Here is a 17,333-nt window from a genome sequence, read left to right as displayed (position 1 = left end):
ACCTCCTCAGCATCTTTCATTCCTTTTAACCTCGATAAGTGATCAGCCACTTGATTTTTGTAGCCTTTTCGATCTTTTACCTCAAAATCGAATTCTTGTAATAGTAGCACCCACCTTATCAATCTTGGTTTTACATCTTTCTTTGCCATCAAGGAACGGAGTGTAGCATGATCAGTATGGACGATCACTTTGGTTCCTAGCAAGTATGCCCGAAACTTTTCAAATGCATAGATTACAACAAACAACTCTTGTTCAGTGACCGTATAATTTTGTGGGGCTCTATTTAGAGTCTTGCCTGCGTAATAAATTGGGTGAAATAGTTTGTTGCGCTTTTTCCCCAACACTACCCCCAATGCCATACCACTAGCATCACACATTACTTCAAAAGATTTGGACCAATTAGGGTTGATTATAATTGGGATGGATACTAGTTTCTCTTTCAGAGACTAAAATGCAGCCATACTGGTGTCATCAAAATAGAACTTCGCTTCTTTCTCCAAGAGTTTGCATAGTGAGTGTGCAATCTTTGAGAAGTCTTTAATGAACCTTCGGTAGAACCCTGCATCCCCAAGAAACTGTGAACACCCTTCACTGAAATCAGCAGGGGTAGTTTCTCAATAACCTCAATTTTTTCCTTGTCAACTTCTAGCCCCTTTTGCGATACGTTGTGCCCGAGATCAATTCCTTCCTTCACCATAAAGTGACATTTCTCCCAATTCAGAACCATATTCATTTCCACGCATCTTTGGAGCACTTGTCCTAAGTGTGTCAAGCATTCCTCAAACGTATCCCCTACGACTGAAAAGTCATCCATGAATACCTCCATAAAGTCTTAGACCATATTCGCAAAAATAGACAACATGCAACGCTGAAATGTCGTTGGGGAATTACATAACCCGAATGACATCCTTTTGAATGCAAATGTTCCATAAGGGTAAGTAAAAGTGGTTTGCAAATATTGAAGGTTACCTCATCATTGTTCACCCGGAACTTCAATCTCCCACTTTCGATATTCACCAATGCCTTCCCGGTTGCTAAGAATGGTCTTCCCAAAATAATAGGGATTTCAGCATCGATCTCACAATCTAAAATGACAAAATCAGCAGGAAAGATGAACCGATCTACTTTTACCAAGATGTCATAGAGTATCCCCACTAAATGCTTGATTGATCGATCTACCATAAGGAGTGTTATTGTGGTTTCCTTTGGTTTACCTAAACCAAGCTGCTTCTATATTGCATATGGCATTAAGTTGATTCTTGCTCCTAAATCGCATAAAGCTTTAGGCTCAAGAGTCCTAGGGTATCTGAAAGCCGCACTAAGTAGAATCATCCTGGAGTTCCTCCCTAAAGGGAAATAGAATTTGGAATCGATCTCCTTCTAGATACCAAGCTTATTTCGATTCCTACTATCAGAATTGATCCAGTAGAGCTTAAGGAATTGAAAGAGCAGTTGAAAGACCTTCTAGATAAAAGCACTAGTGTGGGGAACATATTGATTCGAGAAAGGTTCTCCAACCTCTTCTAGTGCAAGATGTTGGGGCACAGAGTTACCCGACCCTTCATGATTAGCTTCCATAGGTCGGTCAGAAGAAGTGGCCATAACTTAATCCTTCAAAAGGAAAGATCACATTGCGTTAGGGACATGTACATGATGCATGTGCACTCTACATGCGATAAAAATATTATAAACCATGCAAGTGAACAAATAATACAATTAGAACCTTTTCCGAATGTGAACAAGTATACAAGTAAGTCACAGCAAAATTCCTAGAACCACAAACCTAGGCTCTGATACCAATAATTGTAACGACCCTTTCGAAAGGATACTACCACCTAAGCAAGAAAACTACTTAAATACTTGCGACATTTAAAAGAGATTTACTATGGCCATATTGATTGTAGTTTAATAGAGGGATTAGGTTCATAAAGAGAAAAAAATTAGATAAGGATGTGCATCTTGTCCATTTAAACATTTATGTGATGTCAAAATTGATATGGCATGGAGTTTCAACTTATGACGGAAAAACCCTCCCAAAAATAATTTAAGAAAATAACCGATGGGCTTTTCATGCATATATTATCTTCACACTTAAGGATGAAATAACACGAATATTACCCATTTCGGAGTACCGAAATCAGCCCGTCATCCTTCACAAAAATATTCAAAACAAATAGTAAATTTAGTATATTGCAATACGTGGGCTTACACACCCTAAAAGAACAAAACATATAGCCATACTTAATTTACAACCCATGGTGACATGATCACATTAGTCATCGAAATTTCATGTAAATATACAACACAAAGATCATATATAAGTCCCAAGGTTTATACAAAATATAGATGCCTAAATGCAAATGTGATCTTCCTTAAGGCTCTCAAAAATTCCATCTCCAATGGCCCGCTTCATGCATCCACTCGATCATTCCCCTACGATAGAAACAACTATTGCTAAGCATATAGCTTAGTGGTGCAAAACTATAGTTTCGGAGCCATCCGAATCACAACACAAACTTTCTCAAGTCATGGGCAACATAATTGAACATAATTAATAAATCAAGTAAACAATATATAAAGAGTATCAAGTTCGATATTTAAAGACCCAAATGTCAAGAACGTTCATAGCATCATTTTCCAAGAGATTCAATAACAAGGCTCGCCCAATATGTACATCATGTCCTCACACCAAGCACAAGCAAGTATCAAGAAGGGTCGACGCCCTATATCAAGAAGGGTCAAAGCCCAATAATCAAGAGAACCAAGAACCATATTAAAAATGGCTTTCTAATTCATACTTAAAATGGACAACATCCATACTTAAGACGAACCAAAAATCCAGAGTCAAGATGACAAATGATCCGAATCAAGAGGCATGCCAATAGTGAAAAAGTCACAGCCACAAGAAGGACAAGGTCGCAACAAGAATGCCAAGTGATCAAACAATCCGTACAAGTGGGCGAGTTACACAAGCATCTTTAACGTCTCAAAGGATACCAACACAACAATGCAAAGTGACAAGAGGTAACCAAGGTACCAAGATCCAATTTCAAAATATACTAGAGGTTAAAAGAGTGCAAGTACAAGTTTATACACAAACCTCAGTGCTTTAGCAAAGAAACAGCCCAACCAATGTATCAAGGTCCTCAACTTGTTCACGAGTATATACAACCTTTAAAATACAATTAAACAACTTATTTAATCCCTAGTAGCTCAATAATATTGATGTAAAACGGTATTATCATCACAAGTAAAATTAGCCTGCACAAACACAACAATGCTCCAAAACAGTGATTTTGGCCAGCCTAGTACCTCATGTCGCAACTTAGATTTGAAATGGAAAACAGCAAAACTAGACTTTATAACCTTCATGAAATATGTCGATACATCTATTAGGGTTGGAAACAAACAAGAATCACCGCAAAATGTATTTTGTACAACAAGATATAGTCAAATCACTAACAGCTGTTCATACAGAATTTGAAATTCCAGAATCTGGACAGAACTTGTCCTATGTTGCGTCCCATATTTCAAATACATAACAGGTGAATCAGAGTTTGACATAAACATAAGAGTTGTAGGTCGACGAATTATCTTTCCAAATCATATTTACTCACTGTAAACTAAGGTCTAGAACGAGATATATGCATAAAATACCAAACACTACCCAGCTCAGAAACGGATTTCGTCAGTTACCAAAAAGAAGTGTGTGTTCTCAAATTCCAGCCAAAAAGGACCAAGTTTTCTCTAGTGATTTTGAAGAACAATATGTTAAGCTAAGGTTATAATGTTCTTAGACTTGAGGAAAACGAAATTAATATAGGAGGTGTGAAAATATATAGTTACAAAGGTGATACTTATCAGCTGTACAGATGTCACCAAAAGGGGCTGCCCAAACAAAAAGTTGGCTGCCCAAAAAGCATACATATATATCTATATGTATATCCCTTACCTTCCTTTTAAAGTTAAACATAATTCTAATTAGATTATTACCTAAACACCTCATCACAAATCCTTAAATTACGATAAGAATTTATGCTAAGCAAGTTGGCAATTATCACAACACTTCAAATTCCCAAAATGAGACTAAAACATATTCTAGTAATTAAGCAATGACAAATCGACATGCGACTCTTGATTAGTATTTAGGGGTGTTACAGTTTACCTCTCATTTTTGGAAATTGTTACAGAAAGGTCTTGGTACTTAAGTAAATCTTTGTAGAACATTTCATCCACAGATGGATGGTCAGTCATAGCATACCAAACAAACCTTAGAGGATATGTTGAATTCTTGTGTGATGGATTTAAGGGGTAGTTGGGATGATCACCTACCTCTCATAGAGTTCGCCTACAATAATAGGTTCCATTTTTGTATTCAGATGGCCCCGTATGAGGCACTACATAGGCACATATGCAGGTCCCTGATTGGTTGGTTTGAAGTTGGTGAAGCATCCTTGATTGGGAAGATTATGTTCATGAGGGTATGAAGAAAGTTCAGCTCAACAGAGATATAGTAAAGACATCTCATATTTGTTAGAAGTCCTTTGAAAACGTTAGGAGAAGGAACTTCGAGTTTCAAATCGAAGATTTGGGTTTTTTGAATGTGTCACCTATGAATGGGTGATGAGATTTGGCAAGAAAGGGAATCTTAGTCCTAGATATGTAGGTCCTTATAGAATCCTGCAAAGGGTTGTTAATGTGGCTTATAAGTTAGAGCTGCCAACAGAACTAGTAGCGGTTCATCTAGTCTTTCAGATTTCCTTGTTGAAGGAGTGTGTGAGTGATCTGACATGGGTAGTACCTTAAGAAAACGTGGATGTGAAGGATACCCTCACCTATGAGGAGATTCCAGTTTAAATTCTTAACCATTATGTTCGTAGGTTTAGAAATAATGAAATCGCTTCAACAAAGGTGTTGTGTAGGAGTTTGTCAGGATAGGGAGCTACTTGGGAAGCAATGACGGCCAAGTATCCTCACCTTTTTCCTCCCAATTCCATTTCAGCTTGAGGTAATAGTTCTTATCTAGTCTCTAAGTTGACTTTTTAGTAATTTAGTCTCAGTATCTTGTTCTTTCAGTTATTTTGCATTTCAGTATTTTTTCATGTTCTTGGAACCCAATTTAGTTAAATCTCAGTTTCTAGCACTTAGTGGGGATTGCATCTTCTTGTCTCGATACTCAGCATGTTTAGACTTCATTCAAGGATGAATGTTCCCAAGTGGGAGATATTGTAACACCTTAGACTTGAGAAACAAGAAAAAAATGTAGCTTTCGAGGACCTGGAGCCAGAACCACGAAAGCCACAGACGGTCCGTATGTGGGGTCTGTCGTTAGGGTAAAAAAATTGATGGTCTCTGATCCCAACCATGGTCGACCAATATAGTAATTGGTTGGACCTGTGGACACTAGGTCTTGCCGTAGGTACGGGTCACTAACTATTTAGAGGAAAATGGTTGTTGGGTCTACTTCAAATAGTCATATCTTTTAGCACAAAATGAATTAGGTGGCCCATGACCTATCAAATCAAAGATAATTGAATCATCTTACAAAAGCCAAAAATTTTGCTAAAATTCAACCTCGTAATACAAAGTTATGCTGATTTTAGTGAAGCCATGTCGGGTAGAGCATGAACGACGACCGTAGTCGACGGGCACTAGTTCAAACGATGGCCTATCAATCTCGTAGTAGATGGCTATCATCAGCTTTAACTCAGGGTCATTTTTGTCTTTTTTTCTTATGCCTTGGGTACTTTAACTACATCGTTTGATGCCGAAACTATGTCATTTTATGCAATCTGAACCAAATAAATTAGTCAGAATCTACCCAAAGTCCTCATTCTACTAAAAGCATCCAAATTAGAGGAAAAGGAAGAGGAAAATTTGACCAAACCACCCAAGAACAAGCAACAGCTTTCTTCAAAGTTTAGCTTGAAATCCCAAGGACTTCTCTGTAGATTTCCTCACAAGATATGTTGGATTTCACTAGTGGATTCCTTTGAACCACTAGGTCCCTAGAATTCAGTAAGTTCCTTAATTCTCCAAATCTTGTTTAGACCTACGGTTTCTAAAACTTTGGAGATTTGTTGTTATTCATCTGTGGTAGTATCCATAATCGAAATAACATGTTTCTTGAAAAAATTTCAGAATTCCCTATATGAAACTCAGAACCCTAGTTTGTGTTAATTCTATTAGTTCATGAATTATACTTGCTAGGTCAGTTAAACGGAAAATCATGCTCCACATTTCGAATGTCACATTCTTAGTTAGCATGTTAGTGTTTTGAGTTATTCAGTATTAAGTGTATTTTAGCTTCATATGTATTTTGTTGGGATTGCATTTAGCACCGAGTTGGACTAGTGTTGAGTGTCCCCTCATAGTCCCAGCACTACGTGCCCACGTAGGATTATAAGTCCCCTTTGTTGGGCATCAAAATTAGTGATCAGAGCACAATCATGCCTTTATACCCCTGACAAGGTATATTGTATCCTCTCAATGGGGCGTATACATCAAAGTCCATGTTTAGCTCACGTGGTTTATGTCGGTTAATAGTAGCTACCATAGCCAGACTATTAGTGCATTGACCAGGTTTTCAACATTTCTATCATTATATAGTTCAACATGTTATCTTCATGATTAGTACATGGTTATTACATTCATCTTAACTTTTCAATTATGTTTTAGTTTTTATATCATTGCCCAGATTATGTCATTGCTCAGTTATGCTATCATTAGCTCATATATATATATTTGTTCAGCATAATATATCTATATCTTGCTTGCTCAGTATATTCCAAGTACTGACACATACTCTGCATTACATGTTTTTATTCCAGGTTCAGGCATTCAACATCTAGATCACGCTTAGATCGATTCTCTAATCGACTTCAACAGCTTCAGTGGTGAGTCCTAATTATTCGAGAACAATATACATGCTTTCCATTTCAATCTTTTCTTTCAGTTTTCTATTTTGTTAGCATTAGCTGGGGGGGGGGGGCATGTATACCAACAACTCAATTCAATTAGAGGCTTTTAAGACATATTGGTAGATTCAGCTTCAGTTGTTAAGCGGTCCTTCCAGTTACCACTAAACTCAAGTTATGTTTTATTATGATTATTAAGAGTAGTTTGACTTGTTACTCTTCAGATATATATTGATTTAGTTCTGCTTAGTTCATTTTTACTTAAATATATTCGGTATCTTCAAGATATGCCAGACTCGGGGTTAACTTTGGATCACTCGTGATCCTAGGTCCCGTGTTATGTCAAGGGGGTACCCTTGGGGCGTGACACTTGGATTAATGCAAGTGACTGGTACGGAGAGTTTTGAGTTAGCATCCTATAAACTCAAGGATGTGTCTTATATTTGGTTCACCCAGTGGAAGGAAAAGAAGGGTGACATTGCAGCTTTTGTGACTTGGGATTATTTTATTGGAGCTTTTCTAGACAGGTTCTTCCCGCTAGTGTTAAGGGAGGCTAAGCCCAAAGAATTTATTTACTTGAAATAGGGTTCATTGTCAGTCCAAGAATATGGGTTGAAGTTCACTCATCTCTGAAGGTATGCTCCACATAGGGTTGCTGACTCAAGGGAACAAATGAGCATGTTCCTGTTTGGAGTATCCGAGATTGAGTGGATGAATGTTATGCTGTTGGAAGACATGGATATCTTCATGCTAATGACTCATTCTCAGCAAGTTAAGAGAGATAAGCATAGGGAAATGGCAAAGGACAACAAGAAGGCTAGAACACAGAATTATATAATTTTAGACGTCAAATAAAATTCTCAAATTTAATTTGTACCATTTAATATTCAAAGAAAGGATACAATCTTGGAGTTAGAATTCAAAGAAAGGATTAAATACAATCTTGGAGCTAGTTGGAAGAGGATGCAACATCCTTATCTTCATTGTCGTTTTATTTTTTCTCTAACAACAAACATTCCTTTTGTTTATTTTAATACTTGAATCTTCTTTAGTTGCAGGATTCCATTAAAATGCAGTTTCAACTAGTGAGAGCCTCTTAGTACACTGTGGCATGTAAGGAAACTTGATGAAAAAATCAAAATAAGTTCAACAATTTTCTTTTATTTTACAAATATCTAAGAACCCAAAGTAAAGAAAGAACAAACAATTGTTGAACAATACAACAAACTTGTTGCAAATACTTAATGTTATAGAGGGAGAGACATCAGGTTTATATGAAATACCTTGTAGACGTTATCGATGGAATAAATTTTTATACTTGTTCGTTTCCGTGCGTGATGCGGTAATTTCCATCTTTTATCATCTCTAGTCCAAACTTTTTAGCCACAGTTAACAATATTGTCTTTTAAAATACAATTAGAATTATACAGGAGAAAATCTTAACATGTAAAATTGTTAAGCTCAGACTCACCTAAAAATTATATGTGATGAAATGTGATGAAATGATATTCAGGAAAAAATTTGAAATTAAAACAGTGGGACTGAAGCTTCAGAAAAATGACTACATTTTAGGTTACAACTATTTTTGTGTCATTTAGGTCTAGACTTTCAATTATACTGGAATATTGATTTTAAATTTATGATTTATATCTACTTCTTAATAAAACCAAAAATCAAATAATCAACATAAGTTTACACCGAAAGATGTAAAATTCCTTAAGTACCATCAATATTTTTTTTAGTCAGGTAGTTCCTCCGCGAAAGAATCTTTTTGGTCCGTGCTTATATTTCTTCCATTGCATTTTTTTTATTTCTCATTTCATAAATCCTAAGAATCCACTATTTTTCTTTTATAAGTGATTGTTGATACATAAATTTATTATAGAATACAATGAATGTGCTCAATCAAAAATTCATGTAAATAGACTTAAGTGATGATCAATTACATTTCAAAGATAATCAAGGGCATTAAACAACTTTGATATTTCCTTATATGCATGGGTAGTATTGATTTTTTTGTATCTTTATTGTTAATGTTATTGTCAATTAAGGTACGATTAGAATTCTTGGATGGACTATCTTCTCTAAGGTTATCAAACTCATATGGAAATCATGCACAACCAAATGAAAAAACTATAGATTCGCTCATACTATTAATCATTTATCATTTTCATTTGGTTATGCATTATTTTCATGTGAGTTTGATACTCTTAATGAAGATAGTCCATCATAAAATTCTAATCGTACCTTGGTTGATTATATCATTGAGAACACAAATACTATCATAATGAAAACAACTATGCATATAAGGGAATATCAAAGAGGCTTAATGCCCTTGTTGACCTTTGCAAGGTAATTGATAATCACTTATGTAAATTTAAAAGAATATTTCATTGATTACCCTCATTGTATTCCCCAATATATTTTTCTCTCTTCAATCACTTATAGAAGAATCTAGTGCATTTTCGGGAGCTAGCAAATGAAACATCCAAAAAATGCAATGGAAGCAACATAAGCACAAATAAAAAAGATCCATTCGAGGAGGAACTACCAAAACAACAAAAAGATATCAATGGTAATTAAGAAATTTTACATCTTTCAATCTAAACTTATGTTCATGATTTGATTTTTTGTTTTATTCAGAAGTAGAGGTGAATCCTAAATTTTAAATCAATGAGTTCAATATAATTGAAACTCTAGAACAAAATGTCAAATAACCTAGTAGTAACATAAAATTCGGTCATTTGATTAATGCTTGAATCCCATTTCTTGAACCTATAATATATTTGTTTCATGTGTATCATTTCATCACATTTGGTTATATATAGAATTTCCAGGTTAGTCCGAGCTCAACAAAGTTACATGTGAAGATATTCTCCTAAATAATTATGATCGTATTTCAAATAATTCAAATTTTATTTTAAAAGAAAATATTGTAACTGTGGCGCAAAACTTTGTTCTAGAGATGAAAATGATGGACATTATCACTTCACACAAGGAATAACAAGAATTATAACATTTTGTTTTTATCGATACATCTACCAAGTATTCATATAAACTTTATGTCTATCTTCCTCTGTAACATTAAGTATTTTGAACAACTTTCTAGTATTTTTCAATATTATTTCGCTCTTTTTTTTACTGTTGGTTCTTAAATATTTGATCAAATAAAAGAAAACTGATGAACTTATTTTTATTATTTCATCAATTTTTCGTGCATTCCACAGTGTACAAATAGGCTCACACCAGTAGAAGTTGAATTTAAATTGAATCCTTCAACTAAAGAAGATCCAATTATGAATCATTCGGAAAAAGAAGGTTCACGTATCAAAAAAAAAAGAGAAGAAAGTAATGTTTGTTGTAAGATAAAAGAGAAAAAGAAAAAAAGCAACAGAGAAAAGGATATTGTAACTTCTTCCACCTAGGTCCAAATTGTATTTATATCTTTTAATTCTAGCTCCAAGATTTTATCATGTTTTTGAATGTTGGATGGCATTAATTCATTACCAATTTTAAATTGAAGTCACCTTTATAAAGTTTGCCAATTACTTCTTTGATTCTTATTTATTAAGTACCCTTTATAGAGGTTTATTTTCAAAATTTGTGAACAAAAATGGTGTGATATCACTTGACAAAAAAAATACATTCAATATATTATACTAAGAGCCCATTTGGATTCACTTAAAAGTTGGTCAAACCTACTATTAAGTAAGTTTTTGATTTCTGGAATTGTTTGACAAATATAAAAATAACTTAAAATAAGTCAAAAATGACTTAAAATAAGTTACGAAGTGTTTGACAAGGTAAAAATGACTTAAAATAAGTCAAAATGACTTAAAAATAAGTCAGAAACCAAAAGTAGGTCTCTCCCTACTTTTTATTTTTGACTTAAAAGTCATTTCAATTTGACATTTTATTTTTGACTTAAAATCTACTTTTTTTAAGTCAATACATGCCAAGTAAACGGAGTAGTGGCAAACCCTTGACCACCTACGATCCTAAACTAAGAAAGACTTTGAGAAAAATGGCAAATCTAGGATTACACAATAATCCAATCAGAGAGGGTGACGACGATGGAGTTTAATTGCAGTTTCATATAGTTCTTGATGTGCCTACTCCAATTCATAGTGATAGTCTAATCAGAAATATGCAAAGGGTGCAGAATCCGCCACCACTGAGGTTTCGTGATAACTACATGGTTGACTACAATGTGATTGAATTTGAAGGTCCGATTATTCTTCATCCTCTACCTCAAGGACATATATTTGTGGTGACCAGCACTCTAATGCAAATGCTAACAACAAGAGGGTTGTTTTTGGGGTTAGCTTCGAAAAATCCTTATGCTCACATGGCTAAATTGAAAAGTGTCAGTAAGAGTTGTGTGGGACGACCATAATTTGATATGAATGTCATAAGTTTGAGAATTTTCCCTCTACCATTGACTAGTGATGTTGCAGTGTGGTTCTCTGAGCTTCCATACAATTCAATTCATACATGGGAACAGTTGCATTAGGTGTTCATGGAAAGGTATTTTTTGGTGTCTAAGAAGTTAAATCACAAGGATATACTGAATAATTTCGCAGCACTACCTGGAGAGTCCGTAGGTAGTTCTTGGGATAGGTTTACTGGGTACATTAGGAGTATTCTGAATCACTAGATAAATGATGAGTCACGAAAGGAGTACTTCTACAGAGGATATGATGACAATGGAAAGGATGTGCTATATACTATTGTTGGAGGGTCATATGGTGAGTGCACTTTTGAGGAGATCGCCAAAAAACATGAGAGAATTTCTGAAAACAATAAGGCATAGAGCATTACAAAGCCAAATATTTGAAGGAGCACGTTCGCTTTCCAAACTGCACCCGCTCAACCCAATGATGATATCTGTGAAGAGATGGCACAAATGAGGACAAAATTTGCTTGGTATTAAAGCATGTAAGTGGAAGTGCACAAAAAGTGAATGCGGTAAATTACTTTACTGAACTCCTCCACTTGAAGAATGTTATTATGAAATTGATGTGAATTTTGTTAATGATCGGACAGGGGGTTTCCGAATTAACCCCCAAGGTTCCAACTGGGATAATTGATGCCAAGGTTAAGAAAACCAAGGTCAAAACTACGGCAACTACATTCGAGAGGGAAACTATGTCCGAGATGGATACTACAATTGTGATCAAAACTACAACTGGAACAACAATGGTAACATGAATGAGAGAGTTGGGTCCTATGTTTCGCTTGGTAATATAGAATCTGGTAGTAGAGAGGTAGTAGTAGTATATCATGCATTGCGGATACGATGTAAAAGAGGATGAAGACATTTGATGCAAGTGATGAGAATGTGAAAGAGATAAGAAATGACTTTTCTGGAATGGGTCAAAAAGTTTATTCCCATGCAGTGACAATCAAGCAACTTGAGCCCACGTCCGCCTGGCACACTTCCTAGAAACACCATCCAAATTTTGAAAAATTATGGGCATTGTATGCTAGTCACTACTCGTAGATTAAAATGGACCATTCATCCCCCCATGAAGTTTGAGGTTGAAAGAGTGGTAGAAAAAGATGCGGATGAAATTCAGGTTACTTGAGACTTGAAAGATTATACATAAAAGAAGTTGAGATGACCCAAAAAGTTTTTTCCATGCCTAGACCTCCACCTTCCATTCCACAGAGGTTAGTGAAAGAGATTGAAGAAGGAGAATATCGCAAATTCATAGCTATGATTAAGCAACTGTCCATAAATGTTCCGTTAATAGATTCTTTGGAGAAAATGCCTGATTGTGCAAAATTCATGAAGTACTTGTTGACCAAAAAGAGGGTTGTAAGTTTTAAGGATGAAGAAAGGTTACAACATTGTAGTGTAATTGCTATTAGGTCACTTGTACAGAAGAAAGAGGATCTTGGAGACTTCACTATCCCTTGAACCATTGGTATGTTGCACTTTGTGAAGGCTTTGTGTGATTTGGAAGCCAACATTAATTAGATGTCATTGTCGACTTATAAGAAGTTGGGTTTAGGAGCTTCCAAACCAACTGCAATATATTTACTTATGGTTGATAGAACTGTAAAGAGCCCCATTTGAGTGTTGCAAGATGTCCTTGTGAAATAGCTGCATTCATCTTTCCGCATAGTGATCATAGATTGTGAGGTTGATTTTAAGGTTCCAATAATCTAAGGGAGACCATTTCTTGCTACGGGTGTGCGTTGGTTAATATGAAGAGAGGGCAAATAAAGTTCCGATTAAACAATTAGGAGTTAAAATTTATCATGTATAGGTCTAAAAAACATGCAAGAGATCTTAAATTGGTATCTAAAGTGAAACACATTGTGGGGCAAGAATCTGAGGTAACCAATAGGAAAGGTTACGTGTTGATGTTCTAGCAGCGGTGATGATGAATTTTAACAGTGATTGAATTGATGAGTATTATGAGCTAGTTGCCTCACTTGATAGGTACGATTTGCATTCCAAACAAAAATTATTGGAGTTAGATATGAAGAATAGAGACTCTCTACCTGCAAAACCATCTGTAGATGAGCTTCCAAAACTGGAACTCAAGGATCTACCATATTCTTGGGGAAAGATAGCATGTTGCCTATGATCAATTCTGCAGATTTGAGTGAAGGGCAAATAAAGGCCTTGATATCGGTACTGAAGAAGTTTAAGAGGGTTATTGGATGGACTATTGCGGACGTTATTGGGATTCCTCTTGGAATTTGTTCTCACAAAACTCAACTCATGCCGGACAGCAAGCCAAGTACTGAGAAGCAAAGGAAACTCAATCCCCCTATGCAAGAGGTTGTGGAAAAGAAGATTATTAAATGGTTGGATGTTGGATTAATATATCACATTTCTGATAGTAGTTGGGTCGGCCCTGTTCAATGTGTGCCAAAGAAAGGAGGGATCACTGTGGTTCCTAATGCTAAAAATGATCTTGTTTTGGTGAGACCAGTGACTGGGTGGATAATGTGAATGGACTACCTCAAGCTAAATACATCTACAGAGAAATATCACTTTTCGATGCCTTTTATGGACCAAATGCTGGATCGTCTCACTGGTAAGGGTTGGTATTGTTTTCTAGATAGTTTTTGGGCAATAATCAAATCTTAATAGCTTTGGAAGATCAAGAGAAGACCATATTCACTTGTCCATATGGGACTTTCGCCTTCAAAAGGATGACAATCGAGTTATGTAATTCTCCAACGACCTTTCAATGGTGTATGATGTCAATATTTTCATATACGGTGGAGGATACGATTGAGGTATTTATAGATGATTTCTCTGTGGTAGGTGACTCGTTTGATGCATCTTTCTGAGTTACTAAACCATTGTGAAGTGTGTAATCTTGTGCTCAATTGGGAAAAGTGCAGCTTCATGGTAAAAGAGGGTATAGTTCTAGGTCATCAGATTTCGGAGAAAGATATTTAAGTTGATAGACCCAAAGTTGAGGAAATAGAAGAGCATCCACCACCCATCTCTGTCAAAGGTGTTTGGAGTTTTCTTGGGCATGCAAGTTTCTACCGAAGGTTCATAAAAGATTTTTCAAAAATTATCATGACTTAGGGGTACCCGTAGATGTAACATGACGTATAGAACCCCGGAGGACTAGATACAAGCCACGTAGCATATCATGACATAAGCAATAGAACAATAAGAATAAAAATGCATTTCAAGTCAATTTTTTCATAAAAGAAAATCAATAGTCTAGACTCTAATTCTCAACATAGCCATCTATTACAATATTCGAAGTTAAAAGGGACACAACCCATATAGCATAGTCCGAAAAGGAAATGCAAGAAATGAAAGACAATGAGATTCATCCTCGAATCATAAGGACTCACCAACAAGCTAGGACATTAAGCAATTCCAATCTTTAGCCACAACGATGATCACCTTGAGAACCCGACCCTACACTTGGGAAAATTGTTGGAAAAGTAGGGGTTAGCACAAAATTAACTAAGTATGGTAGCCTACATAAAAACATTAAAACATGCTAAAAGAGACATTTCAATTGAAAGCATGCAATTTACTATGTTTGAACATCATCATGAAGATAGTGGAAAAAACACAAGTTAGAAACATAGCCCATTCATTGATCATTATAGCATAAGAGAAACACTTCATAAATACCCTTAAGCCATACTTGTGCAATGCATGAATAAGACCCCACAAATCTCATCCATGTTAGGTAAACCTCTTTAGGCCATCATTTATTTTCATCATCTTTTAAAACACTAAAACTGATATATAAAATTTCTTGAGTAACCATAGTTCATTAATCATGTTAATGTTCTTTTTCTTGTTCATATTGTGGGAATAAGCCTTAACCGACATGAGACCATGTGAGCTATAACATGATCACCTGGTGTTAACCACATCGAAAAGGGATGTCCTACTTGCCTAAGGTAGAAACATGGTTTGTTAGCTTAGATGGATCCACTAGCCAAATGACGTACGAGGTCACGTAGTTTATGGGATAAGGAAAATGTTATGAGATACCTGGCCTATATTAACGTGAGGGCATCCATCTCAAGACATTGTTCCTAGAAACCTGACCTCAACTAACGTGAGCGCTTCCATCTCATATCAATATCCACTCAGTGCTAAGTATTAATCCCACAGAGTAATTGTTAAGTCATAACTTGATTTATGTCTTATGGAAGAATGTCCTTGACAGTTAATCCAAAAGAATTCATTAGGATAGCTCTTAGATTCATTTAGCTGAGAAAGCTTTTCAACCTTAGCATCCTCATTATGTGAGAAAACCTTTCACATCATGGTTTTAAGTGTTTCATGAGAATGACCTTTCAACATAACAATCAACATTGGTACTTCACTTTCATAGCATATACATAGGTTCATAAGATTATGCATAAACTCACACTTTGCCCTTCCAAGGTTCAAAGCCATCATCAATCACAAAATCTACAATGTTAGCATCCGATAGTGATTTCATCATAATTTCATGTAATGCTATCAATTTCTACACTATATCATGAAAGCTATTCTTTCACAATTAATAACCCAACCTATGAGATCATAATTTAGGGAAAATATAGGGATTTGCATAGGTTCAAAAGGGAAGCATCATAAAAACATTTTAGATCATCAATTCATGCATATATAGATATAATTAAAAGAACCCATGGCGAATGAAGCAAACCCTAGCTAATTGGGGAAATCTACCATTTGAAATTGAAGATTTGGAGTGGGCTCGATGGGTGAAAGATATAGACTGATTAAAACCACCATACTTCAATCACAAAGCCATGTGAATTTGATGTAAAACTCCTTGCTTCTTGAACCCTAGCCTTTAACTTCTTCTTCTTCTTCTTCTTCTTTGAGTTTTCTAGTGTTAGAATTTTTGGGGAGGAGGGAGTTGTGGGAATTGATTTGAGTTTTAGAAATAATGATTTTGATGACATAATTTAGAGGGTTTAATTCCTTATATAGGTGATCTAATTTAGGCTAAAACGACATCAGTTAATATTAATTAAAACCATAAATCCACAAAGTACCCTAAACTAACTCACCAAAAATGGTTTCCAGTCCCCATCCACGCCCCTCACCGACGAACCATGCTTGGACCCATGGCCCATAGTGGTTAACCGTGGTTTGGGGTTCAGAGAGTCTTATTTTAGGACCTTGACCCACCACTCCCAACCACAAACCATGGACCCATCCATGAGGTGTGGGTCCTGGTCTCGTAGTTCAGTACCTTAGGGAGTCACCTACAGGCTCACCCATGTGGCGTGCGCTCAACCACAGCCCGTTGGTCCTCTTCGTAGCTGACACCTGGTGGTCTAGAAAATTTATGCTCTCTCTTCTTTCGATTACGGGAAGTTACATCCAAGACTCTAACCCTCAAGTTAAGCTCTTGTTTAGCCTTCTAATTTTTGGAGTGTTACAAAAATTGCACACCCATTGTGCAAACTACTCGAAAAAGAGTGTAAGTTTGATTTTGATGATGTCTGTCTGAGTGTATTTGGAGAGTTGAAAGAAAAGTTAGTATCAACACCTAACATTATTTCACATGATTGGGGGCAACTGTTTGAAGTGATATGTGACGCGAGAAGGGTGGAGCTTGGTGTGGTATTAGGTCAGAGGTGATAGAAGATTCTTCATCCAATTTACTATGCCAACAAAGCTCTTAGTATGGCTTAAAAGAACTATATTGTGACTGAATAGGAACTCCTTGCTATGGTTTTCACAGTTGAGAAGTTTAGATCTACTTGTTTTGTACTAAGGTCATAGTGCATACTAACCATTCTACATTCAGATATTTGATGGCTAAAAAGGATGCAAAACCAAGGTTGATTAGATGGGTGCTTTTGTCGAAAGAGTTTGATTTTTAGGTAAAGGATAGAAAGAGAATATAAAATAAAGTCTCAATCATTTGTCTAGATTGGAGGAGGAAG

General features: G+C 35.8%; 1 long non-coding RNA gene across 1 annotated transcript; it reads right to left on the bottom strand.

Annotated features, from left to right (window-relative positions):
- Nucleotides 1-2,163: 2,163 nt before the first annotated feature.
- Nucleotides 2,164-3,788, bottom strand: LOC125856549 (uncharacterized). Its single transcript, XR_007445533.1, has 3 exons — nucleotides 3,697-3,788; nucleotides 3,101-3,172; nucleotides 2,164-2,433 (listed from the first exon to the last, which is right to left on the bottom strand). It is a non-coding gene; the product is annotated as an uncharacterized LOC125856549 (long non-coding RNA).
- Between the last annotated feature and the right edge of the window lie 13,545 nt (nucleotides 3,789-17,333).

Source organism: Solanum stenotomum, chromosome 2 (assembly GCF_019186545.1).
Source record: "Solanum stenotomum isolate F172 chromosome 2, ASM1918654v1, whole genome shotgun sequence".
NCBI classification, from domain to species: Eukaryota; Viridiplantae; Streptophyta; class Magnoliopsida; order Solanales; family Solanaceae; genus Solanum; species Solanum stenotomum.
Note: the sequence above shows the minus strand (reverse complement) of the source record. Positions and strands in the feature narration are given on the sequence as shown.